Source organism: Dendrobates tinctorius, unplaced genomic scaffold, assembly GCF_039654945.1.
Source record: "Dendrobates tinctorius isolate UK_male_01 unplaced genomic scaffold, ASM3965494v1 ptg000158l, whole genome shotgun sequence".
Lineage (NCBI taxonomy): Eukaryota > Metazoa > Chordata > Amphibia > Anura > Dendrobatidae > Dendrobates > Dendrobates tinctorius.
Genome location: NW_027361825.1, coordinates 35,391,511 through 35,419,387, shown reverse-complemented (window position 1 = coordinate 35,419,387; position 27,877 = coordinate 35,391,511). Strand labels below are relative to the sequence as shown.

Below are 27,877 nucleotides of genomic sequence, written 5' to 3'. Positions count from 1 at the left end.
AAAAACCCGATATACAGTAAATCTGGTTATCACTGTAATCGCAACAACCCGAAGAATAAATCTGCCTCATTTATACTGCACTGTGAACAGCGCAAAAATAAGAACTATTCTTGTACTGCTGTCCATTTGTTCATTCTACCTCCCAAAAATCAGAATAAGGCTCAGTTCACATTTATCCTGTGTTCTCCGCTGAGTGCTTATTTCGGAGTTACCGTATAAATTCACCAAAACTGCGATTCAGACAAAATCCTGGATGGAACCACTCGCTTATGAGGCAGATGGAGTCACTTTAGACTGGCTTATGTTCCAGCAGTGTCCCATCATTTTAAGCGTCTTTTTAGTGCTCAAGTGTGGTCGACCACAGATCTGTACACGCCTAAAAAGATGGAGACGGCCGGAGCAGACGCCAAACGGAGTGCGAAGTGTCTCCATCTGCCTTTTGGGTGGCTTCGTCTGAATCATGTTTTTGTGGAATTTACACAGAAACCCTGAGGTAAGTGGTCAGCATAGAACACAAGAATGTGATCCAGTCTTATTGTGGAAGCAATCGAAAAATGTTATGTACGCCAAAATGTTACCAATAAAACCCTAATTTATCCTGCACAAAAGCAGCCCCCACTCAGGTCTGTCACTGGAACTTTAGGGTGTTCCCACGTTACTGTTAGAGCAAAGACTCTGGAAAAGTGACATGGCTCACTCCCACCCCCTGAAATTATATCCAGTGAATTCTGCGCTGCCAAATGCCCCACTGTGCCTAAACCACACTAAGCAGCTACATGTTTGGCATTATTGTAATGCAGAGAAGGCACTTAATTTATGGGTGCATATCCGCAGAAGCCCAAGCTGGGCACAATGTGGCGTTAAACTGTATAGTGACACAATCTGGGTCGGACTGGGGTGGCTGGGGCCCACCCTACAGCTATATGCAAATATTTAGTCATTATCCCCGTTATACATAGAGGAGCATCGGCTGTAAAACACAGGAGGCTCCTGCACATCTACTGTGCGCCCCTAAAACTGGGATATTTAATTACTGTAGTTTTCATTAATGGGGTTCTTTGGTTAAAACAAGTTATCTCCGATCCATGGGCTCCACAGGATAGGTGATAACTTAGGTCCAAGCATTAGGGACTACAACGATCGGAAGAATGAGCAAGTTTTATCGTTGATAGGACACTTTAAAATTCAGTGGGATATCTGACCGCAGCTCCATTCATTCTCTTTCGGGCTTCCAGGAAAAAAAAACCAAGTGCAGCCACTGAGGGAATGGATCAGTGGTCAAGTCAGACATGTCACTCCAGTCTAATGGGGATAAAAAGTACCACATTTTGCTGCATGGGTCCAAGCAGTCAGATCCCCACCAATCAATACATTATCACTTTGCCAATATGGAGGAGTTGGGTCAATAATTAGGGCATCAAATCAAAATACACCAAATACAATATGTAAGAAATAATGATAATGTGCCAAACAAAAATGGACCTACATAGGGTTCAGTACAATATGGTAGAATCAGAAAAAGCAAAAATCTACAAAAGAACCAGTCGTAATAAAAAACACAATTTTATTTTCAAAAAGACAGAAAAGGTTATTATAAAGTGGGAATCCACAAAATTGACAGCAGGAACCCACCACATGTTATAAAGAGTTTGTACATGGAAATTTTTAAGCTAGCTCACTTCACAGGATAATGCATCCAAGAAAGATCCATAAGACTGCCCATCACTTCTTCCAGCCAACACAGGGGCAACACAGAACTAGACCCCAATCAGAGGACCATAAAACATCCAGACTCCTTATCTATGAACTGGTCCAATGTTTATATTTATGTTTCTCCCTCTCCCATATTGATAATTCTGCTTCACGTCACTTGTCTTATCTATTGCATTTTTTCTAGGCTGTATTGTGCATAAATATATGACTTCAGATTTTGTATTAGTCTATGCCTGATGAAGAGACCTGAGTAGTCTGGAAAGCTTGCAATGTGTTACCATCTTTTCAGTTAGCCATTAAAAGGTATCAACTACTGAGGACTCTCAATCCTGAATATTTTTCTTCCAGCCAGGACTCGTCTCTGCAAAAAATAACACAAGTCAGCAATAGCTGATCGCTTCCAGAGCACTTTCCCCACTTTTTCCCTGACTTCTACACTACGTCTGATGAAGAAAAAAAGCGACTTAGTGCCACACTGCACACTAACAGGACCTCCCTTTTGTTCCCTCCATGGAAAACAGTTTCTTAAAAAGTAAATTATTTTACAGCAGTAATAATTATCTTCACTTGTCACCATAACTAATAAAGCATGTTCCTCATTCTGGCCCCCAAACAGTAGTTAAGTCCCTGGCACTCTTTATTTAATAATCTAGCCCTGCCTGTCACCCTTTATTTTATAATATGCCCTAGCCTGGACCCCATGTCATTTGTCTAGCCTAGCCCCAATATCTGCAGCCTGGGCCCCAGCTATCTATCCTTCCCCCCCCCCAGCTCTCCATACAGGACTCCATATGTCCCTTGTCCTGCTTCCCTATTTATCTATCCTGGCCCCCCCCATATATCCAACATAGTCCCTTGTTCTGGCTTCCATATATCAATCATGGCCCCATGCTCACCTCATATATTTATCCTGGTCCCTTGTGCTGCTCCCCACCATATATCCATCCTGGCCCTTGTGCTGCTTCCCCATATATCCTGGTCCCTTGTGCTGCTCCCCTCCATATATCAATCATGGCCCCATGTGCTCCTCCCATATATCTATCCTGGTCCCTTGTGCTGCTCCCCTCCATATATCAATCATGGCCCCATGTGCTCCTCCCCCCCCATATATCTATCCTGATTCCTTGTGCTGCTCCCCACCATATATCTATCCTGGTCCCTTGTGCTGCTCCCCACCATATATCCATCCCGGCCCTTGTGCTGCTTCCCCATATATCTGTCCTGGTCCCTTGTGCTGCTCCCTTCCATATATCAATCATGGCCCCATGTGCTCCTCCCCCCATATATCTATCCTGGTCCCTTGTGCTGCTCCCCATATATATCCATCCTGGTCCTTTGTGGTGTGCCCCCATGTAACAATTATAGGCCCATGTGCTGCTCCCCTCCCCCTTTATCCATCCTGGTCCTTTGTGCTGTCACCCCCCCATATATCCATCCTGGCCTTTTGTGCTGATTCCCCCCATATATACATCCTGGTCCCTTGTGCTGCTCCCCCCAGATATCCATATTGGTCCTTTGTGCTGCAATCCCCCAATATATATTCATCCTGGCCCCTTGCGCTACTCCCCCCCCCCCCCCCCATATATCCATTCTGGCCCCTTGTATTGCTCCCCTCCATATATCCATCCTGGTCCCTTGTGCTGCCACTCCCATATATACATCCAGGCCTTTTGTGCTGCCACCCCCCCATATATCCATCCTGGTCCCTTGTGCTGCCCCATCCCCCCATATATCAATCAAGGGCCCATGTGCTGCTCCCCCCCCCCCCATATATCCATCCTGGTCCTTTGTGCTGCCATCCCCCAATATATCCATCCTGGTCCATTGTGCTGCTCCCCCCCAGATATCCATATTGGTCCTTCGTGCTGCAATCCCCCCCATATATTCATCCTGGCCCCTTGTGCTACTCTTCCCCCCCCCGCCCCCCCCATATATCCATTCTGGCCCCTTGTACTGCTCCCCTCTATATATCCATCCTGGTCCCTTGTGCTGCCACCCCCATATATCTATCCAGGCCTTTTGTGCTGCCACCCCCCCCCCCCAATATATCCATCCCAGTCCTTGGTGGCGCCCCCCTCCATATATCCATCCCGGTCCCTTGTGTTGCTCCACTCCATACACGAATTATGGACCCATGTGCTGCTCCCCCCATATAGGCAACCTGGTCCCTTGTGCTGCTCCCCCCCCCATGTATCAAAACCTGGTCCCTTGTGCTGCTCCCCCCATGTATCAATCATGGACCCATGTGCTGCTCCCCCCCATATTTCCATCCTGGTCCCTTGTGCTGCTTTCCCCCCATATTTCATAGGCCCATGTGAGCCCCCCAATAGATCTACCAAGGCCTTTTGTGCTGCTCTCCCCCACTCCCTCATATATCCACCCTGGTCCCTTATCCTGGCTGCATGGACAGAAGGAAAAAAAAAAAAAGATTCCTCTTACCTGCCCACACTCCCTGCGCCGGGCGGCATCCTTTCCCTCTGCAGTCCGGTGCGCTCGTATATTAAGATGGCCACTGACCTAGCAGAGGTCGACGCCTAACTTTTGTGCGCCCGTCGCTTGCGGCGCAAGACACTGACGTCATACGTCTGTGACGACAGGCGCACACTACTCAGTGTTGATCGGGACGTGCGCCGCGGCGGTTCAGGTAATGAACGCTGCGTGCACGCCCCCCTGCACAGACTATGCCTGCACTTTTAAAGGGCCCGTGCCCCTAAAAAACGCATTTTTTTTTTTTCTTCTCTCCTTCCCCCCGCCATCTCCATGGTCCACTGCAAGGGCCCACTGAGAATTTCCCCGATTTCCCGCCAGGCTAGACCGACCCTGGACACAATGTATGGGTACTAGACTGGCAGATTTGCAATTATCCAGAATAAAGCACGGCGTGGATGTTACAAAATAGTCACTGCTGCTCTAGTTTCTACAATGAGGTCACTTTTTGTGTTTTTCTGCTGTTCTGGCATCTTCAGGGCTTTGCAAATGTCACTCGCAAACTATTTTAGCAAAATGTGTGCTCCAAAAGCCAAACAGCGCTCCTTCCTTCTCAGCCCTGACGTGTGGCCTAACAGTAATTTCTGACAAAATATGGGGCAGCATTGAGTTCGGGAGAAATTGTGCAATAAATTATAGGGTCCAGTTTCACCTATTAACCCTTGTGTACCTGACAAATTTGCAACAAATACAAAAATTACACTATTTGTTCTCACATCTAAATGTTATAAAGTTTTTGGAATCACCTGTAGGTTAAAAATGTTCTGTACACCTCATAGTTGAATTCTTTGAGTGGTTCTAGATTCCAAAATGAGGTCACTTGTGGGGTGGTTTACACTGTTTAGGCACATCAGGGGGTCTCCAAACGCGACATGGCAACCGCTCTTGATTCCAGCCATTTTTGCGTTCAAAAAGTCAAACTGTGCTCCTTCCCTTCTGGACCCTGCTATGTGCCCAATCAATACTTTTTTTTTCAAACATAAGGGGCATGGCCTGCTCAGGAGAAATTGTTCAGCAAATTTTAGGGTCTATTTTCTCCTATTACTCTTGTAAAAATAAAAAATTTGGGGTTACCCAAGTGCAGAAATAAACTGCCCTGATCCAGCAGCCATAGAGGACCGGGCCAGGGCATGATGAATCGGTAAACATCTGCTTGTGCTAGAATTGACAGCATGTGCTCACTTGTCACTGGCCGTACATATTAGATTAATGGTGTCCTAACTAGAGTTGGTGCGAATTGATTGGCAGGACCCAGTCTATCAGCTACGGTAGATGGCATCAGTGATGGCACTTCTTTTGATAAATCGGTGTGACATTGCATGTACGTCATGCCGCAATAATGATGTCTCCCCAGGTCAGCTTATCAAACGAGGAACAGGAGATGCCATCTGTGGGCCACAGATTATCGACATGACCGATGGACTGTCACAATAGCTCTGGTTCTAACACTAAGGCTATGTGCCCACTTATGCAGAAAATTTCTGCATGAAAACCGGACTCCTTCCCAGAAAACGCACATTTTTTCCGCTCGTTTTTTGCGCGTTTTCCACGCATCCCCAGACAAATAGAAAATAGCTAAAAACGCGGACTTTTCCACAAAATTAATGAGCATGCTGCGTTTTCTACCGCAAAGCGTTTTTTTGCGGAAAAAAAATGCATCAATATGCACAAAAAGTGCAAAATGCATTAAAATGAATGGGATGCTTCTTTTGAGTGATTTTTAAGCATTTTTGCTGGTAAAAACGCTTAAAAAAATGCTTATGTGGGCACACAGCCTAAGGGAATAGCCACTAGGCTGTGTATGGAGCTGCACTGTTCCTGCCCACACCCTGGTTAGCTCTGATAGATGTTGGAGCTGACAAGAGCTCATCGGGGGAGGTGCCTGGTGTCAGACCTCCCCCGCCGATAGGTCATCAATATAGGCCTCGTATATTTAATGCTGGAAAGAAAAGCCCAGGGAAAAAAAAAGGGTTTTTTTTCAACCTCGAGAAAGAAATTTATACATTATGCTTACTCCGAAACATTGATAATGAGAAAAAGATATAGTTTTCGTTGAGATTGTGCCCACATCCCAGTCCCGTAGCCGTAAGGTACAGCCACAATTCACAGCAATGATGTGGCCAAAAATATTTTCAAATTAATGGCGGTGTGACTGTAGTGTTTTTGTTCTGAGCCCCAGAGATCCCAGTGAAGGACCTGAATTTAGCAGCTTGTGTCAAGGAGATTCCATTTTTAAAGGGGTTCCAGATTTATAACCAAAAAAAATAAAGTAAAATATCTCCACCACTCATGTCCCAGTTCTCACCAGACTCCCTACTGGTGTCTACTATCTTCTTACAGGAGACCATATTAATGTGTATGGATTTAGAATGGGGTGTTATAAAAGCCCCTGTCGGGGTCATGTACAGGGGGCATATACTTTTACTCATATAGTGTAGATTATAAGGTATATTGATGGTGGGGGCTGAGTGGCTGGCTCAGCATAAAACGCCATCGGCCTCTCATCTCCCAGAGGTAACTTTAATCTCTCGGATTATCCCTTCCTCACCCCACTGACCTGCTTCAGAGAAGAAACTTTCACTGCGGCACATGCAGGGCTGATATGGTGGCTCCAGACAAATCAAGGAAATCGGCGGACTAGTCTACAAACTCCATGGCCTTACATTCACCACAGCCCGCTGCGATCATTGACCCCAAGAAGAAGCGTTGGGCTCAAGGACCCCGTTAGTCCTCAATATTGGAGTCTGACATCTTCTTGTGGCCCTCACAAATGTCGGCCATGCTTGTAGGTTAATATACTGCCACTAGCTTAGCACCTTCCTGTGTAGCGTGCACCCCATCACCGTGCAGAGAATATCCAAAAAAAAGTCACCTCGGCATCGCGATAGCCACATACAGACCATGTAAGTCAATTTCATTTTTTTTTCAAATTTTGTTATACTTTTATAGCCAGAGACCATTTTTTAAAAATATTTTCTACTATGGTATATTAATAAATGAGAAACGATCACTTTTTTATTCTTCTTTTTACAATTTTTTTCTTTATTTTTTTGTATGACCTAACTGTTTTACGTCTGTGAATATATAGAATATTGATTGGTGGCATACTATCCAGTAGTAACTTATAACCCAGCGTCCTAAAATGAAAAAAAAAATGTATTTTTAGTTTATTTTATTTTTTATTTCTATTTTATTTCTTTTACTGTGTTTTTTTAATGTACCTTTTAGGAAATGTTAAGATTCTTATTTTTAAATTTAATCTGTTTATCAGTTTTTAAAAATGTATATATTATATTTTTTTTTATTATTGTCTTATTGTATATTTGTGGTATTTTTTTTCCCTCTTTTCAGAAAATATTAAATCTATTATTTTTTTACTTTTTTAGATATTTTTTATTTTCAGACACTCAAATACCAGGATTAAATGTATTTCCTTTTCATACCATTAGGATTTTATTGTCTGGGTTTAGGAAAACATGGCTACTTTCTTTTAAAAACAGCGCCACACCTAATTATGGGTTGTCTCTGGTATTGCAACTCAGCTTCATTGAATTGAGCTACCACGCATGGTCAGGTACGGTGCTATTTCTGAAAGAATGCAGCCATGTTTTTCTGATCCTGGACAATTTGTTTTCTCGCTACAATTTTGGTAGTCAGTGGGGTAAATGATTTCAGGAGAGTCTGTATAGAAGTGATTTTTACTTTATTGCTGTCCAGTTGTTACAAAACTACAATTCCCATTACACTGTGGCACCTTTGTGCTTGTGCTGTATATGAGAGTATCAGACCACACTGACATAAAATAAATGTATATTTGATAAACGTTTATTGATTTATTTATTTGTTTTTAATTTTTACAACTTTTTCTGCAATTATTACTTTGGCCACAAGAGGGCAGGGTTGTTGCAGACATTTTGTTCTGTCCAGTGGCATGTTCAGCAGATGCCACCTATTACGGCAGATATTTTAGCATATTTCGGGGTGTCTTATACCTTGTTACAGAATTAAATAAGAAAAATAAAAATTGTACGAGAATATTTATCTGATTGTTTTTCTTTAGTCTCTTAAACCTGTCTGGATTATCCAGGATATTTTTATGCTATTAAAATGTATTTTCCACATGACCTATTTTACATAAAGTACAGATCTGTAAAACTGACTGCGCACATACAAGTAGTTATAGAGTCTCGCCAGAAGGGGGTGCACTATATGTTGGCCATTAGCACATATGCGTCTCCTCTTCTAACATTGTGGACTTTGCCAAACTTCTAGCAGAGCAGCCTGCTATCCTGAAATGGCTGCAAGGCACGAGAAGAAGCTTGCTGCAAGTCTATATCGCTCTCACAGGCCTTAATAGAGGCAGTGTATGCAGTGAGCGCCATCTTGTAGCAGCTTCAGGCGGTTAGATTTTTTTTTCCATTTAAAGTGACTTCCCAATCAGGTACTGAGAAATTATATGTATATCAATACCTATAGGGGATTAACATCTGCTCTTTACTCGCCTCAAGAATTTTTCTGCTTGCCTAAATGTTAACTCAGATCGGTGACTACAATGTAGCTGCAGTGCATACAGGGGGCCTGTAACATTGGTATCTCATCATTGGTTCAGGCTGTTGCTCTATAAGACACGGGGCACTGGCGTAGTAGTCCGGACTGAGCTCATCCACTAAACACAGTCTGTAGACACCCTGGCCCCTTGTACATGCAATCTGGAATGGATTCAGTCTTTCCCCCCCCAAACAGAGTTACCTTTTCTCCTCAGGCCACAGCAGTCTAGGCAACTATGAGTCCAGAGATGCAGCTGTACTCCAACAGGGAAAACATAACTTTTTATTGAACAGAGGATAAAGGATGGACATAAAAGACAATTTTCATCACTGGAGTTCCTGCTCTCGCCCTGACATTTGCTGCAGTGGTACCCACAACGGCCGCAGCAGCCAAGGATCACAGTGGTCCAACCGCTGGAATCTGGGTGCCTGAGTCCCCTTCAGCGAAAGCCCCTCTAAAGTCCAGAGAGCCTGTGTTGTAGTCCTTTTAGTCCTTAGTAATATTTAACCTGGGACAACAGACCTCTTCCATCTGGGGCGGTCTGGCAGTGCCCCGTCTGTCTGTAGGTCTGCACTGGTCAATGATTCCAGCAGTTCTGAGGAAGCATTAGCTTCCTTGTGGCTGCAGACCCAGTCCCTTGTTTAACCATTGCTATCCCTAGCTCTTATGGCATTTAAAGGAGAAACATATGCATTGAAATACAAAGCATAGAACACATATAAAACTTTACAGGGACATAACGTGTACATAAGAAGTGCACAGGGGGTCACACAGCAGGAGAGGGCGCAACTGAGGGGATCGGCCATGTCCTTACAGCTCCACCCTCTCCCTCCTGCAGCTCTGCTCCCTTGATTGGCTAGGGGTTTTCAGAGGTGACCGGTTCTCTGGAAGGAGGTGACTGACCCATACAGGTAACATATTAGCTGCCATAAAGATAATACACAAAGCTGTGTGACTAGTAAACAGACTGGATGGGGCTGATAGAGGGATGGGACATGTTGAATTTCAATATAACATAGTCTTTTGTTCTTTGGGGAGATAAGCTGCTATGAGTAGGGTCTGGCAGCAGCTTACTGCCCTTTTTCTACTGCAAACATATGATCGCGCAACCAAACTGAGTGTGCATGTGTGTAGAGGCTTGGGAAGAATAGCTCGCTTCAGACTTTGACAACCTTTCTTGCAAGAGTGACAGGAGGAAGTGAAGCCATATTTACCATCCCCTAATTAGCTGCTCAGAAACTGATGACTAGTTGTCATTTGCTCAGCATCTTCGATCTGTAAAAAATGACAAATTACAGAAAAAAATAATCGAATGTGACAACTAACATGGATCCTGATATTAGTACTGCAAAAATACTGATATCTATACAACCAAAGGAAATCTGATGATCAGACTTTAGCCACTGCTCTAACCACCAATTCGCTCCCTTAAACTGCATTACCAGATGTAGCCATTGGACAGGAGAGGCACTGTTTCCATGGGGAGAATACGGTAGTTTATTTTCTAATTTCAATCAGATCTTTTAGGATCGGCCCTTGAACACTATACATCAGGTGAGTGATTGTTCCAGTGATCAATGGAACCCCCAACAATCAAACACTTATCTGTTCTAGTGATCAATGGGACCCCCAACAATCAAACACTTATCTGTTCCAGTGATCAATGGAACCCCCAACAATCAAACACTTATCTGTTCTAGTGATCAATGGGACCCCCAACAATCAAACACTTATCTGTTCCAGTGATCAATGGAACCCCCAACAATCAAACACTTATCTGTTCCAGTGATCAGTGGTACCCCCAATAATCAGACACTTATCTGTTCCAGTGATCAGTGGTACCCCCAATAATCAGACACTTATCTGTTCCAGTGATCAGTGGTACCCCCAATAATCAGATACTTATCTCTTCTAGTGATCAGTGGGACCCCCAACAATCAAACACTTATCTGTTCTAGTGATCAGTGGGACCCCCAGGAATCAGACACTTATCTGTTCTATTGATAAGTGGGACCCCCCAACAATCAGGCACTTATCTGTTCTAATGATCAGTGGGACCCCCAGGAATCAGACACTTATCTGTTCTATTGATAAGTGGGACCCCCCAACAATCAGGCACTTATCTGTTCTAATGATCAGTGGGACCCCCCAACAATCAGGCACTTATCTGTTCTAGTGATCAGTGGGACCCCCAGGAATCAGACACTTATCTGTTCTAGTGATCTGTGGGACCCCCGGAAATCAGACACTTCTGTTCTAGTGATCAGTGGGACCCCCCAGCAATCAGACACTTATCTGTTCTAATGATCAGTGGGACCCCCCAATACTCAGGCACTTATCTGTTCTAATGATCAGTGGGACCCCCAGGAATCAGACACTTATCTTTTCTAGTGATCAGTGGGACCCCCTGGAATCAGACACTTATCTGTTCTAGTGATCAGTGGGACCCCCGGAAATCAGACACTTCTGTTCTAGTGATCAGTGGGACCCCCAGCAATCAGACACTTATCTGTTCTAATGATCAGTGGGACCCCCCAATACTCAGGCACTTATCTGTTCTAATGATCAGTGGGACCCCCAGGAATCAGACACTTATCTGTTCTAGTGATCAGTGCGACCCCCAGGAATCAGACACTTCTGTTCTAGTGATCAGTGGGACCCCCAGGAATCAGTCACTTCTGTTCTATTGATCAGTGGGACCCCCAGGAATCAGACACTTATCTGTTCTAGTGATCAGGGGGACCCCCAGGAATCAGACACATCTGTTCTAGTGATCAGTGGAACCCCCAGGAAGCAGACACATATGTGTTCTAGTGATAAGTGGGACCCCCCCAACAATCAGACACTTATCTGTTCTAGTGATCAGTAGGACCCCCAGGAATCAGACACTTACAGTATCTGTTCTAGTGATCAGTGGAACGCCCAGGAATCAGACACTTATCTGTTCTATTGATAAGTGGGACCCCCCAACAATCAGGCACTTATCTGTTCTAATGATCAGTGGGACCCCCCAACAATCAGGCACTTATCTGTTCTAATGATCAGTGGGACCCCCAGGAATCAGACACTTATCTCTTCTAGTGATCAGGGGGACCCCCGGAAATCAGACACTTCTGTTCTAGTGATCAGTGGGACCCCATGAATCAGACACTTATCTGTTCTATTGATAAGTGGGACCCCCCAGCAATCAGACACTTATCTGTTCTAATGATCAGTGGGACCCCCCAATACTCAGGCACTTATCTGTTCTAATGATCAGTGGGACCCCCAGGAATCAGACACTTATCTGTTCTAGTGATCAGTGGGACCCCCAGGAATCAGACACTTCTCTTCTAGTGATCAGTGGGACCCCCAGGAATCAGACACTTCTGTTCTAGTGATCAGTGGCACCCCCAGGAATCAGTCACTTCTGTTCTAGTGATCAGTGGGACCCCCAGGAATCAGAAACTTATCTGTTCTAGTGATCAGGGGGACCCCCAGGAATCAGACACATCTGTTCTAGTGATCAGTGGGACCCCCAGGAAGCAGACACTTATGTGTTCTAGTGATAAGTGGGACTCCCCCAACAATCAGACACTTATCTGTTCTAGACCTCCAGGAATCAGACACTTATCTGTTCTAGTGATCAGTGGGACCCCCAGGAATCAGACACTTATCTCTTCTAGTGATCAGGGGGACCCCCGGAAATCAGACACTTCTGTTCTAGTGATCAGTGGGACCCCATGAATCAGACACTTATCTGTTCTATTGATAAGTGGGACCCCCCAGCAATCAGACACTTATCTATTCTAATGATCAGTGGGACCCCCAATACTCAGGCACTTATCTGTTCTAATGATCAGTGGGACCCCCAGGAATCAGACACTTATCTGTTCTAGTGATCAGTGGGACCCCCAGGAATCAGACACTTCTCTTCTAGTGATCAGTGGGACCCCCAGGAATCAGACACTTCTGTTCTAGTGATCAGTGGCACCCCCAGGAATCAGTCACTTCTGTTCTAGTGATCAGGGGGACCCCCAGGTACCAGACACATCTGTTCTAGTGATCAGTGGAACCCCCAGGAAGCAGACGCTTATGTGTTCTAGTGATAAGTGGGACTCCCCCAACAATCAGACACTTATCTGTTCTAGACCTCCAGGAATCAGACACTTATCTGTTCTAGTGATCAGTAGGACCCCCAGGAATCAGACACTTATCTGTTCTAGTGATAAGTGGGACTCCCCCAACAATCAGACACTTATCTGTTCTAGACCCCCAGGAATGTTCTAGTGATTTCAGTAGGACCCCCAGGAATCAGACACTTATGTGTTCTAGTGATCAGGGGGACCCCCATAAATCAGTCACTTATCTGATCTAGTGATCAGTAGGACCCCCAGGATTCAGTCACTGATCTGTTCTAGTGATCAGGGGGACCCCCGGGAATCAGACACTTATCTGTTCTAGTGATCAGTGGGACCCCCAGGAATCCGACATTTCTGTTCTAGTGACCAGTGGGACCCCCGGGAATCAGACACTTATCTGTTCTAGTGATCAGTGGGACCCCCAGGAATCAAACACTTCTGTTCTAGTGACCAGTGGGATCCCCGGGAATCAGACACTTATCTGTTCTAGTGATCAATGGGACCCCCAGGAATCAGGCACTTATCTGTTCTAGTGATCAGTGGGACCCCCGGGAATCAGACACTTATCTGTTGTAGTGATCAGTGGGACCCCCAGGAATCAGTCACTTCTGTTCTAGTGACCAGTGGGATTGCCGGGAATCAGACACTTATCTGTTCTAGTGATCAATGGGACCCCCAGGAATCAGGCACTTATCTGTTCTAGTGATCAGTGGGACCCCCAGGAATCAGACACTTCTCTTCTAGTGATCAGTGGGACCCCCAGGAATCAGACACTTCTGTTCTAGTGATCAGTGGCACCCCCAGGAATCAGTCACTTCTGTTCTAGTGATCAGGGGGACCCCCAGGAATCAGACACATCTGTTCTAGTGATCAGTGGAACCCCCAGGAAGCAGACGCTTATGTGTTCTAGTGATAAGTGGGACTCCCCCAACAATCAGACACTTATCTGTTCTAGACCTCCAGGAATCAGAAACTTATCTGTTCTAGTGATCAGTAGGACCCCCAGGAATCAGACACTTATCTGTTCTAGTGATAAGTGGGACTCCCCCAACAATCAGACACTTATCTGTTCTAGACCCCCAGGAATGTTCTAGTGATTTCAGTAGGACCCCAGGAATCAGACACTTATGTGTTCTAGTGATCAGGGGGACCCCCATAAATCAGTCACTTATCTGATCTAGTGATCAGTAGGACCCCCAGGATTCAGTCACTGATCTGTTCTAGTGATCAGTGGGACCCCCGGGAATCAGACACTTATCTGTTCTAGTGATCAGTGGGACCCCCAGGAATCCGACATTTCTGTTCTAGTGACCAGTGGGACCCCCGGGAATCAGACACTTATCTGTTCTAGTGATCAGTGGGACCCCCAGGAATCAAGCATTTCTGTTCTAGTGACCAGTGGGACCCCCAGGAATCAGGCACTTATCTGTTCTAGTGATCAGTGGGACCCAAGGAATCAGACACTTACAGTATCTACCAGTGGATTAGTTCCTAAGTGTTGATAATGGATAAACCAGTTTTGGGGCATGAAGTAGTTGTCCCTGGATTGTTGAAGACCTAGCAGCCGACCTATAGGGCTATGACCTGGAGATAAACCCTAATCATTGTGAGTGACCCTAATCTGCTGGAGTAAGCCGGCTGTGGTCCCTTAATGCCACGGGGGTGAGATACGGGTGAGGTGGATTTGCTGCACTGCAATGTAAGGATAGGGGATTACCTTAATTATTGTCCAGATCTAAATGATTAATTACCCACCTACTAATAATCCAGATAAATATACTGTATGTATACGGCATATATTAAAAAAATAATAATAATATGGAAATAATGCAGAAGTGCAAATGTTTATCTAATGTTTATCTAATCTATCTTCAAACAAACACTGGCAGCTGCGTGCGAAGGTATGTGTAATAATAAATATGATATACTGATAGGGGATGTAGACTGTGAGCCGCATTGGGGACAGAGATGATAGTCTGTAAAGTGCTGCGGAATATGATGGTGCTATATAAGCAAACATAATAAATCTCTATATATAAAAATGGAGGTATGTGTGTATCACCAAACAATCACGAAGCATCTTTCATTTTACCAGAGCTGTTCAAAAGAAGCTGAGCTGTGATTGGTTGCTATGAGCAACAGTTTTCCTTGCAACCAATCAATAAGCATCTCTCATTTCACCAGAGCTGGTTAAAAGAAGCTGAGCTGTGATTGGTTGCTATGACCAACAGTTTTCCCACTTGACAATAACTCAGCAGACACTGACATGGTGGGGGAAATCTAGCATCCCTGGGAACATAAGCTCCCAGTCATTGTCTGCCCCCCTGAAAGGAGCACAGAGCACATGACAGAAATGAATCCCCCCTCCTGTGCCCATATGCACATCACACATCCTCCATCATATAGGCACATCTTCCCACTTAAAGGGATCATTGGTATGGAAGTCAGAGCAAATCCATCCAGCGCTTTGGTACTGACCCCAGGCCTCTCTTAAAGGGATCCCTGGTATGGAAGTTAGGGCAAATCCCTCAGTGCTCTGATTCTGACCCCAAGCTTCTATTAACGGGATCCCTGGTATGGAAGTTAGGACTGTTCCACTGAGCTCTGTGGTTCTGACCCCAGGGTCTCTTAAAGGGATCATTGGTATGGAATTTAGGGCAAATCTACTCTGCGCTTTGGTACTGACCCCAGGCCCTTCTTAAAGGGATCATTGGTATGGAAGTCAGGGCAAATCGATCCAGTGCTTTAATTCTGATCCCAGGCTTCTATTAAAGGGATCCCCAGTATGGAAGTCAGGGCAATTGCCTTCAAATGCTCTGGTACTGACCTCAGGCTCTCTTAAAGGGATCTCCTGCATGGAAGTTAGTGAAAATCCCTCGGCGCTCTGACTCTGACCCCACGGTTCTATTAAAGGGATCATTGGTATGCAAGTCAGGGCAAAACCACTCAACGCTCTGGTTCTGATCCCAGGCTCTCTTAAAGGGATCCCCGGTATGGAAGTTAGGGCAAATCCACTCAGCGCTCTGGTTCTGACCCAAGTCCCCTCTTAAAGGGATCCTCGGTACGGAAGTTAGGGTAAATCCCTCAGCACCCTGATTCTCACCCCAGGCTTCTATTAAAGGGATCATTGGTATGGAAGTCAGGGCAAATCCACTCAGCCCTCTGGTTCTGACGCCAGGCTGACGGGATGATGTGGAATATTAGGGGTAGTAGTCCGGTGGCTCTGGCTGATGGGACGATGTGGGATATTAGGGGTAGTAGTCCAGTAGCTCTGGCTGACGTGATGATGTGGGATATTAGGTGTAGTAGTCCGGTGGCTCTGGCTGATGGGATGATGTGGGATATTAGTGGTAGTAGTCCGATGGCTCTGGCTGATGGGAAAATGTGGGATATTATGAGTAGTAGTCCGGTAGCTCTGGCTGACGGGATGATGTGGGATATTAGGGGTAGTAGTCCGGTAGCTCTGGCTGACGGGATGATGTGGGATATTAGGGGTAGTAGTCCAGTGGCTCTGGCTGACAGGATGATGTGGGATATTAGGGGTAGTAGTCCGGGAGCTCTGGCTGACGGGATGATGTGGGATATTAGGGGTAGTAGTCCGGTAGCTCTGGCTGACGGGATGATGTGGGATATTAGGGGTAGTAGTCCAGCAGCTGTGATGGGATTATGTGGGATATTAGTGGTAGTTGTCCAGTGGCTCTGGCTGATGGGATGATGTGGGACATTGGGGGTAGTAGTCCAGTGGCTCTGGCTGACGGGATGATGTGGGATATTAGGGGTAGTAGTCCGGTAGCTCTGGCTGACGGGACGATGTGGGATATTAGGGGTAGTAGTCCGGTAGCTCTGGCTGACGGGATGATGTGGGATATTAGGGGTAGTAGTCCGGTAGTTCTGACTGACGGGATGATGTGGGATATTAGGGGTAGTAGTCCAGCGGCTGTGATGGGATTATGTGGGATATTAGTGGTAGTTGTCCGGTGGCTCTGGCTGATGGGATGATGTGGGACATTGGGGGTAGTAGTCCAGTGGCTCTGGCTGACGGGATGATGTGGGATATTAGGGGTAGTAGTCCGGTAGCTCTGGCTGACGGGACGATGTGGGATATTAGGGGTAGTAGTCCAGTGGCTCTGGCTGACAGGATGATGTGGGATATTAGGGGTAGTAGTCCGGTAGCTCTGGCTGACGGGATGATGTGGGATATTAGGGGTAGTAGTCCGGTAGCTCTGACTGACGGGATGAGGTGGGATATTAGGGGTAGTAGTCCAGCGGCTGTGATGGGATTATGTGGGATATTAGTGGTAGTTGTCCGGTGGCTCTGGCTGATGGGATGATGTGGGATATTAGGATTAGTAGTCCAGTGGCTCTGGCTGAAGGGATGATGTGGGATATTAGTGGTAGTAGTCCAGTAGCTCTGGCTGACGGGATGATGTGGGATATTAGGGGTAGTAGTCCAGTGGCTCTGGCTGATGGGACGATGTGGGATATTATGAGTAGTAGTCCGGTAGCTCTGGCTGACGGGATGATGTGGGATATTAGTGGTAGTTGTCCAGTGGCTCTGGCTGATGGGATGATGTGGGATATTAGGGGTAGTAGACCGGTAGCTCTGGCTGACGGGATGATGTGGGATATTAGTGGTAGTTGTCCAGTGGCTCTGGCTGATGGGATGATGTGAGATATTAGGATTAGTAGTCCAGTGGCTCTGGCTGACGGGATGATGTGGGATATTAGCGGTAGTAGTCCGGTAGCTCTGGCTGACGGGATGATGTGGGATATTAGTGGTAGTTGTCCAGTGGCTCTGGCTGATGGGATGATGTGGGATATTAGGAGTAGTAGTCCGATGGCTCTGACTGACGGGACGGTATGGGATATTAGGGGTAGTAGTCCAGTGGCTCTGGCTGACGGGCTGATGTGGGATATTAGGGGTAGTAGTCCGGTAGCTCTGGCTGACGGGATGATGTGGGATATTAGTGGTAGTTGTCCGGCTCTGGCTGATGGGATGATGTGGGACATTGGGGGTAGTAGTCCTGTGGCTCTGGCTGACGGGATGATGTGGGATATTAGTGGTAGTTGTCCGGTGGCTCTGGCTGATGGGATGATGTGGGACATTGGGGGTAGTAGTCCAGTGGCTCTGGCTGACGGGATGATGTGGGATATTAGTGGTAGTAGTCCGATGGCTCTGGCTGATGGGACAATGTGGGATATTATGAGTAGTAGTATGGTAGCTCTGGCTGACGGGATGATGTGGGATATTAGGGGTAGTAGTCCGGTAGCTCTGGCTGACGGGACGATGTGGGATATTAGGGGTAGTAGTCCAGTGGCTCTGGCTGACAGGATGATGTGGGATATTAGGGGTAGTAGTCCGGTAGCTCTGGCTGACGGGATGATGTGGGATATTAGGGGTAGTAGTCCGGTAGCTCTGGCTGACGGGATGATGTGGGATATTAGGGGTAGTAGTCCAGCAGCTGTGATGGGATTATGTGGGATATTAGTGGTAGTTGTCCGGTGGCTCTGGCTGATGGGATGATGTGGGACATTGGGGGTAGTAGTCCAGTGGCTCTGGCTGGCGGGATGATGTGGGATATTAGGGGTAGTAGTCCGGTAGCTCTGGCTGACGGGACGATGTGGGATATTAGGGGTAGTAGTCCAGTGGCTCTGGCTGACAGGATGATGTGGGATATTAGGGGTAGTAGTCTGGTAGCTCTGGCTGACGGGATGATGTGGGATATTAGGGGTAGTAGTCCGGTAGCTCTGACTGACGGGATGATGTGGAATATTAGGGGTAGTAGTCCAGTGGCTGTGATGGGATTATGTGGGATATTAGTGGTAGTTGTCCAGTGGCTCTGGCTGATGGGATGATGTGGGACATTGGGGGTAGTAGTCCAGTGGCTCTGGCTGACGGGATGATGTGGGATATTAGGGGTAGTAGTCCGGTAGCTCTGGCTGACGGGACGATGTGGGATATTAGGGGTAGTAGTCCGGTAGCTCTGGCTGACGGGATGATGTGGGATATTAGGGGTAGTAGTCCGGTAGCTCTGACTGACGGGATGAGGTGGGATATTAGGGGTAGTAGTCCAGCGGCTGTGATGGGATTATGTGGGATATTAGTGGTAGTTGTCCGGTGGCTCTGGCTGATGGGATGATGTGGGATATTAGTGGTAGTAGTCCAGTAGCTCTGGCTGACGGGATGATGTGGGATATTAGGGGTAGTAGTCCAGTGGCTCTGGCTGATGGGACGATGTGGGATATTATGAGTAGTAGTCCGGTAGCTCTGGCTGACGGGATGATGTGGGATATTAGTGGTAGTTGTCCAGTGGCTCTGGCTGATGGGATGATGTGGGATATTAGGGGTAGTAGACCGGTAGCTCTGGCTGACGGGATGATGTGGGATATTAGTGGTAGTTGTCCAGTGGCTCTGGCTGATGGGATGATGTGGGATATTAGGAGTAGTAGTCCGATGGCTCTGACTGACGGGACGGTATGGGATATTAGGGGTAGTAGTCCAGTGGCTCTGGCTGACGGGCTGATGTGGGATATTAGGGGTAGTAGTCCGGTAGCTCTGGCTGACGGGATGATGTGGGATATTAGTGGTAGTTGTCCGGCTCTGGCTGATGGGATGATGTGGGACATTGGGGGTAGTAGTCCTGTGGCTCTGGCTGACGGGATGATGTGGGATATTAGTGGTAGTTGTCCGGTGGCTCTGGCTGATGGGATGATGTGGGACATTGGGGGTAGTAGTCCAGTGGCTCTGGCTGACGGGATGATGTGGGATATTAGTGGTAGTAGTCCGATGGCTCTGGCTGATGGGACAATGTGGGATATTATGAGTAGTAGTATGGTAGCTCTGGCTGACGGGATGATGTGGGATATTAGGGGTAGTAGTCCGGTAGCTCTGGCTGACGGGACGATGTGGGATATTAGGGGTAGTAGTCCAGTGGCTCTGGCTGACAGGATGATGTGGGATATTAGGGGTAGTAGTCCGGTAGCTCTGGCTGACGGGATGATGTGGGATATTAGGGGTAGTAGTCCAGCAGCTGTGATGGGATTATGTGGGATATTAGTGGTAGTTTTCTGGTGGCTCTGGCTGATGGGATGATGTGGGACATTGGGGGTAGTAGTCCAGTGGCTCTGGCTGGCAGGATGATGTGGGATATTAGGGGTAGTAGTCCGGTAGCTCTGGCTGACGGGACGATGTGGGATATTAGGGGTAGTAGTCCAGTGGCTCTGGCTGACAGGATGATGTGGGATATTAGGGGTAGTAGTCTGGTAGCTCTGGCTGACGGGATGATGTGGGATATTAGGGGTAGTAGTCCGGTAGCTCTGACTGACGGGATGATGTGGAATATTAGGGGTAGTAGTCCAGTGGCTGTGATGGGATTATGTGGGATATTAGTGGTAGTTGTCCAGTGGCTCTGGCTGATGGGATGATGTGGGACATTGGGGGTAGTAGTCCAGTGGCTCTGGCTGACGGGATGATGTGGGATATTAGGGGTAGTAGTCCGGTAGCTCTGGCTGACGGGACGATGTGGGATATTAGGGGTAGTAGTCCAGTGGCTCTGGCTGACAGGATGATGTGGGATATTAGGGGTAGTAGTCCGGTAGCTCTGGCTGACGGGATGATGTGGGATATTAGGGGTAGTAGTCCGGTAGCTCTGACTGACGGGATGATGTGGGATATTAGGGGTAGTAGTCCAGCGGCTGTGATGGGATTATGTGGGATATTAGTGGTAGTTGTCCGGTGGCTCTGGCTGATGGGATGATGTGGGATATTAGGATTAGTAGTCCAGTGGCTCTGGCTGAAGGGATGATGTGGGATATTAGTGGTAGTAGTCCAGTAGCTCTGGCTGACGGGATGATGTGGGATATTAGGGGTAGTAGTCCAGTGGCTCTGGCTGATGGGACGATGTGGGATATTATGAGTAGTAGTCCGGTAGCTCTGGCTGACGGGATGATGTGGGATATTAGGGGTAGTAGTCCGGTAGCTCTGGCTGACGGGATGATGTGGGATATTAGTGGTAGTTGTCCAGTGGCTCTGGCTGATGGGATGATGTGAGATATTAGGATTAGTAGTCCAGTGGCTCTGGCTGACGGGATGATGTGGGATATTAGGGGTAGTAGTCCGGTTGCTCTGGCTGACGGGATGATGTGGGATATTAGTGGTAGTTGTCCAGTGGCTCTGGCTGATGGGATGATGTGGGATATTAGGAGTAGTAGTCCGATGGCTCTGACTGACGGGACGGTATGGGATATTAGGGGTCGTAGTCCAGTGGCTCTGGCTGACGGGCTGATGTGGGATATTAGGGGTAGTAGTCCGGTAGCTCTGGCTGACGGGATGATGTGGGATATTAGTGGTAGTTGTCCGGCTCTGGCTGATGGGATGATGTGGGACATTGGGGGTAGTAGTCCAGTGGCTCTGGCTGACGGGATGATGTGGGATATTAGTGGTAGTTGTCCGGTGGCTCTGGCTGATGGGATGATGTGGGACATTGGGGGTAGTAGTCCAGTAGCTCTGGCTGACGGGATGATGTGGGATATTATGGGTAGTAGTCCGGTAGCTCTGGTTGACGGGATGATGTGAGATATTAGTGGTAGTTGTCCAGTGGCTCTGGCTGACGGGATGATGTGGGATATTAGGGGTAGTAGTCCGGTAGCTCTGGCTGAAGGGTTGATGTGGGATATTAGTGGTAGTTGTCCGGTGGCTCTGGCTGATGGGATGATGTGAGATATTAGGATTAGTAGTCCAGTGGCTCTGGCTGACGGGATGATGTAGGATATTAGGGGTAGTAGTCCGGTAGCTCTGGCTGACGGGATGATGTGGGATATTAGGGGTAGTAGTCCAGTGGCTTTGGCTGACGGATTGATGTGGGATATTAGGGGTAGTAGTCCGATGGCTCTGGCTGATGGGACAATGTGGGATATTATGAGTAGTAGTCCGGCAGCTCTGGCTGACGGGATGATGTGGGATATTAGGAGTAGTTGTCCAGTGGCTCTGGCTGATGGGATGATGTGGGATATTAGGATTAGTAGTCCAGTGGCTCTGGCTGACGGGATGATGTGAGATATTAGTGGTAGTAGTCCGGTGGATCTGGCTGATGGGATGATGTGGGATATTAGGGGTAGTAGTCCAGTGGCTCTGGCTGACGGGTTGATGTGGGATATTAGGAGTAGTAGTCCAGTGGCTCTGGGTGATGGGATGATGTGGGATATTAGGGGTAGTAGTTCGGTAGCTCTGGCTGACGGGATGATGTGGGATATTAGTGGTAGCTGTCCGGTGGCTCTGGCTGATGGGATGATGTGGGATATTAGGAGTAGTAGTACGATGGCTCTGACTAACGGGACGGTATGGGATCTTAAGGGTAGTAGTCCAGTGGCTCTGGCTGATGGGATGATGTGGGATATTAGGGGTAGTAGTCCGGTAGCTCTGGCTGACGGGATGATGTGGGATATTAGTGGTAGTTGTCCGGTGGCTCTGGCTGATGGGATGATGTGGGATATTAGGATTAGTAGTCCAGTGGCTCTGGCTGACGGGATGAAGTGGGATATTAATGGTAGTTGTCCAGTGGCTCTGGCTGATGGGATGATGTGGGATATTAGGAGTAGTAGTCCGATGGCTCTGACTGACGGGACGGTATGGGATCTTAGGGGTAGTAGTCCAGTGGCTCTGGCTGACGGGATGATGTGGGATATTAGGGGTAGTAGTCCGGTAGCTCTGGCTGACGGGATGATGTGGGATATTAGGGGTAGTAGTCCAGTGGCTCTGGCTGACGGGTTGATGTGGGATATTAGGAGTAGTAGTCCAGTGCCTCTGGCTGATGGGATGATGTGGGATATTAGGATTAGTAGTCCAGTGGCTCTGACTGACGGGATGATGTGAGATATTAGTGGTAGTAGTCCGGTGGATCTGGCTGATGGGATGATGTGGGATATTAGGGGTAGTAGTCCAGTGGCTCTGGCTGACGGGTTGATGTGGGATATTAGGAGTAGTAGTCCAGTGGCTGTGGCTGACGGGATGATGTGGGATATTAGGGGTAGTAGTTCGGTAGCTCTGGCTGACGGGATGATGTGGGATATTAGTGGTAGCTGTCCGGTGGCTCTGGCTGATGGGATGATGTGGGACATTGGGGGTAGTAGTCCAGTGGCTCTGACTGACGGGATGATGTGGGATATTATTGGTAGTAGTCCGGTAGCTTTGGCTGATGGGATGATGTGGGACATTAGGAGTAGTAGTCCAGTGGCTCTGGCTGACGGGATGATGTGGGATATTAGTGGTAGTTGTCCAGTGGCTCTGGCTGATGGGATGATGTGGGATATTAGGAGTAGTAGTCCGATGGCTCTGACTGACGGGACGGTATGGGATATTAGGGGTAGTAGTCCAGTGGCTCTGGCTGACGGGATGATGTGGGATATTAGGGGTAGTAGTCCGGTAGCTCTGGCTGACGGGATGATGTGGGATATTAGTGGTAGTTGTCCGGCTCTGGCTGATGGGATGATGTGGGATATTAGTGGTAGTTGTCCGGTGGCTCTGGCTGATGGGATGATGTGGGACATTGGGGGCAGTAGTCCAGTGGCTCTGGCTGACGGGATGATGTGGGATATTATGGGTAGTAGTCCGGTAGCTCTGGCTGACGGGATGATGTGAAATATTAGTTGTAGTTGTCCGGTGGCTCTGGCTGATGGGATGATGTGGGATATTAGGGGTAATAGTCCGGTAGCTCTGGCTGACGGGATGATGTGGGATATTAGTGGTAGTTGTCCAGTGGCTCTGGCTGACGGGATGATGTGGGATATTAGTGGTAGTTGGCCGGTGGCTCTGGCTGATGGGATGATGTGGGATATTAGGGGTAGTAGTCCGGTAGCTCTGGCTGACGGGATGATGTGGGATATTAGTGGTAGTTGTCCAGTGGCTCTGACTGACGGGATGATGTGGGCTATTAGGGGTAGTAGTCCGGTAGCTCTGGCTGACGGGATGATGTGGAATATTAGTGGTAGTTGTCCAGTGGCTCTGGCTGACGGGATGATGTGGGATATTAGGGGTAGTAGTCCGGTGGCTCTGGCTGATGGGATGATGTGGGATATTAGGGGTAGTAGTCCGGTAGCTCTGGCTGACGGGATGATGTGGGATATTAGTGGTAGTTGTCCAGTGGCTCTGGCTGACGGGATGATGTGGGATATTAGTGGTAGTTGTCCAGTGGCTCTGGCTGACGGGATGATGTGAGATATTAGGGGTAGTTGTCCGGTGGCTCTGGCTGACGGGATGATGTGGGATATTAGTGGTAGTTGTCCGGTGGCTCTGGCTGACGGGATGATGTGGGATATTAGGAGTAGTAGTCTGGTAGCTCTGGCTGATGCGATGATGTGGGATATTATAGTGAATGTGGCTATGCGGAGTGGGAGGGGCTCTACACTCAGCTTTATATATATAGATATAATTATATTTTGTTATAACTAACCGTAGTTAGTTACTATGCCCGGGCAACGCCGGGCTCTTCAGCTAGTAATAATAATAATTATGGAACAGGATTACTGTTATATTGACTATACATATAAAACGTGTGTGCCCGCCTGTTCTGAATAGCTGTACCCCATTGTAGATGTGATCAGTACTATTGGGCTCACATGTAGTGCTGCAATCACTGCATCTTGCACCTGGTCACTTTTTTTGCTATTATCTATCTATCTATCTATCTATTATCTATCTATCTATCATCTATTTATATATTATCTAATCTATCTATCTGTCATCTATCTATCATCTATCTATTATCTATCTCTCACTCTATCTATCTATCTATCTATCATCTATCTATTATCTATCTATCATCTATCTAATATATCTATTATCTATCTATCTATTACCTATCTATTATCTATTATGTATCTATCTATTATCTATCTATCATCTATCTATTATCTCTCTCTGTCATCTATTATCTATCTATTATCTATCTCTCACTCTATTATCTATCTATTATCTATATCTATCCATCTATCTATTATCTATCTATTATCTCTCTATCATCTATTATCTATCTATCTATTATCTATCATCTATTATCTATCTATTATCTCTCTCTCTATCATCTATTATCTATCATCTATTTATATCTATCTATCTATCATCTATCTAATCTATCTATCTATTATCTATCTATCCTATATATCAGGGGTGGGGAACCTTTTTTCTGCCGAGGGCCATTTGGAATTTTATAATAGCGTTCGGGGGCCGCATAAAATTATTACTAATGATGAGCGAGTATACTCATTGCTCGGGTTTTTCCGAGCATGCTCGGGTGTCCTCTGAGTATTTTAGCGTACTCAGAGATTTAGTTTTTGTTGCCTCAGCTGCATCATTTGCAGCTGCTGGTCAGCCTGAAAACATGTGGGGATTCCTTAACAAACAGGCATTCATAAATCATGCAGCTGAGGCGACGAAAACTAAATCTCTGAGGTCCCCAATAGGCAGGTAAATGTTCCCAATAGACAGGCAAATGTCAATATTAGGCAGCACAGGTCCCCATTAGGCAGCACAGGTCCCCAATAGGCAGGTAACTGCCCCCAATAGGCATGAAAATGTCCCCATTAGGCAGCACAGGTCCCCATTAGGCAGCATAGGTCCCAATATGCAGGCAAATGTCACCATTAGGCAGCACAGGTCCCCAATAGGCAGCACAGGTCCCCCAATAGGCAGGTAACTGTCCCCAATAGGCAGGAAAATGGCCCCAATAGGCAGGTAAATGGCCCCATTAGGCAGCACAGGTCCCCATTAGGCAGTATAGGTCCCCAACAGGCAGGCAAATGTCACCATTAGGCAGCACAGGTCCCCAATAGGCAGCACAGGTCCCCAATAGGCAGTATAGGTCCCCAATAGGCAGCACAGGTCCCCAATAGGCAGTTAACGTCCCCAATAGGCAGGAAAATGTCCCCAATAGGCAGGTAAATGGCCCCATTAGGCAGCACAGGTCCCCATTAGGCAGGAAAATGTCCCCAATAGGCAGCACAGGTCCCCATTAGGCAGCATAGGTCCCCAATAGGCAGGCAAATGTCACCATTAGGCAGCACAGGTCCCCATTAGACAGCACAGGTGCCCAATAGGCAGTATAGGTCCCCAATAGGCAGTATAAGTCCCCAATAGGCAGCACAGGTCCACAGGTCCCCATAAGGCAGGTAACTGTCCCCAATAGGCAGGAAAATGTCCCCATTAGGCAGAACAGGTCCCCATTAGGCAGCACAGGCTCCCAATAGGCAGGAAAATGTCCCCAATAGGCAGGTAAATGTCCCCATTAGGCAGCACAGGTCCCCATTAGGCAGCATAGGTCCCCAATAGGCAGGCATGTCACCATTAGGCAGCACAGGTCCCCATTAGACAGCACAGGTGCCCAATAGGCAGTATAGGCCCCCAATAGGCAGCACAGGTCCCCAATAGGTAGGTAACTGTCCCCAATAGGCAGGAAAATGTTTCCATTAGGCAGCACAGGTCCCCATTAGCAGCACAGGCTCCCAATAGGCAGGAAAATGTCCCCAATAGGCAGGTAAATGTCCCCATTAGGCAGCACAGGTCCCCATTAGGCAGCACAGGTCCCCAATAGGCAGGAAAATGTCCCCAATAGGCAGGTAAATGTCCCCATTAAGCAGCACAGGTCCCCAATAGGCAGGAAAATGTCCCCAATAGGCAGCACAGGTGCTCATTAGGCAGCATAGGTCCCCAATGGGCAGGCAAATGTCCCCATTAGGCAGCTCAGGTCCCCAATAGGCAGCACAGGTCCCCATTAGGCAGCATACGTTCCCATTAGGCAGCATAGGTCCCCATTAGGCAGCACATCTCCCCAATAGGCAGCACAGGTCCCCATTAGGCAGCACATGTCCCCATTAGGCAGCACATGTCCCCATTAGGCAGCACAGGTCCCCATTAGGCAGCACATGGCCCCATTAGGCAGCATAGGTCCCCAATAGGCAGGCAAATGTCCCCATTAGGCAGCACATGTCCCCATTAGGCAGCAGAGGTCCCCAATAGGCAGCACAGGTCCCCATTAGGCAGCATAGGTCCCCATTAGGCAGCACATCTCCCCAATAGGCAGCAAAGGTCCCCATTAGGCAGCACATGTCCCCATTAGGCAGCACATGGCACCATTAGGCAGCATAGGTCCCCAATAGGCAGGCAAATGTCCACATTAGGCAGCACAGATCCCCAATAGGCAGCACAGGTCCCCATTAGGCAGCACAGGTCCCCATTAGGCAGCATAGGTCCCCAATAGGCAGGCAAATGTCCCCATTAGGCATATGTGTTTTTTCATTTAAGACATATTAAATGAAGATAATAATACCAAAGAATTTGTGTTTGCAATCATTTTCAGGAAGAAACTGAGTATTATCTGACAGAATTGCAGGGGTGTCAATACTTTTGGCCACAACTGTAGATAATAGATAGATTATAGATAAATAGATAGATCTATAGATACAGTTGTGGCCAAAAGTATTGACACCCCTGCAATTTTGTCAGATAATACTGAAAATGATTGCAAACACAAATTCTTTGGTATTATTATCTTCATTTAATTTGTCTTAAATGAAAAAACACAAAAGAGAATGCAGCAAAAAGCAAAACATTGATCATTTCACACAAAACTCCAAAAATGGGCCAGAAAAAAGTATTGGCACCCTCAACCTAATACTTGGTTGCACAACCTTTAGCCAAAATAACTGCGAACAACCGCTTCCGGTAACCATCAGTGAGTTTCTAAGGCCTCTTTCAAACATCAGGTTTTCGCCGTCAGGCGCGATCCGGCGCTTTTGACAGAAACCGGATCCGGCGAAATGCAATGCCGGATCCGGTTTCCCCCCCATTGACTTGCATTTGCGCCGGATCGCGCCGGATGGCCATGCGTTTCATCCGGTTTTCGCCGGATCCGGCAATGTGTCGCAATGTGTCGCGATCCGGCGTCTGGAAAAAACGTCTACTGTAACGTTTTTTGTCTCCGGCGAAAAAGCCGTACCCGCCGAATCCGGCGCGTCCG

The 27,877-nt window shown here is 47.3% G+C and overlaps 1 protein-coding gene across 2 annotated transcripts in view; it reads left to right on the top strand.

Moving 5' to 3' along the window:
* Nucleotides 1-8,461: 8,461 nt before the first annotated feature.
* Nucleotides 8,462-27,877, top strand: part of LOC141052086 (estrogen-related receptor gamma-like) — a 71,359-nt gene continuing 51,943 nt past the window's right edge. The window contains exon 1 of one of the 2 annotated variants that reach the window (XM_073549299.1): nucleotides 8,462-8,641. The gene's annotated coding sequence lies outside the window, so the exon portion shown is untranslated. Of the gene's footprint in view, nucleotides 8,642-9,540; nucleotides 9,660-27,877 lie in introns of those variants that run through there. The other variant, XM_073549298.1, reaches the window with a different exon arrangement.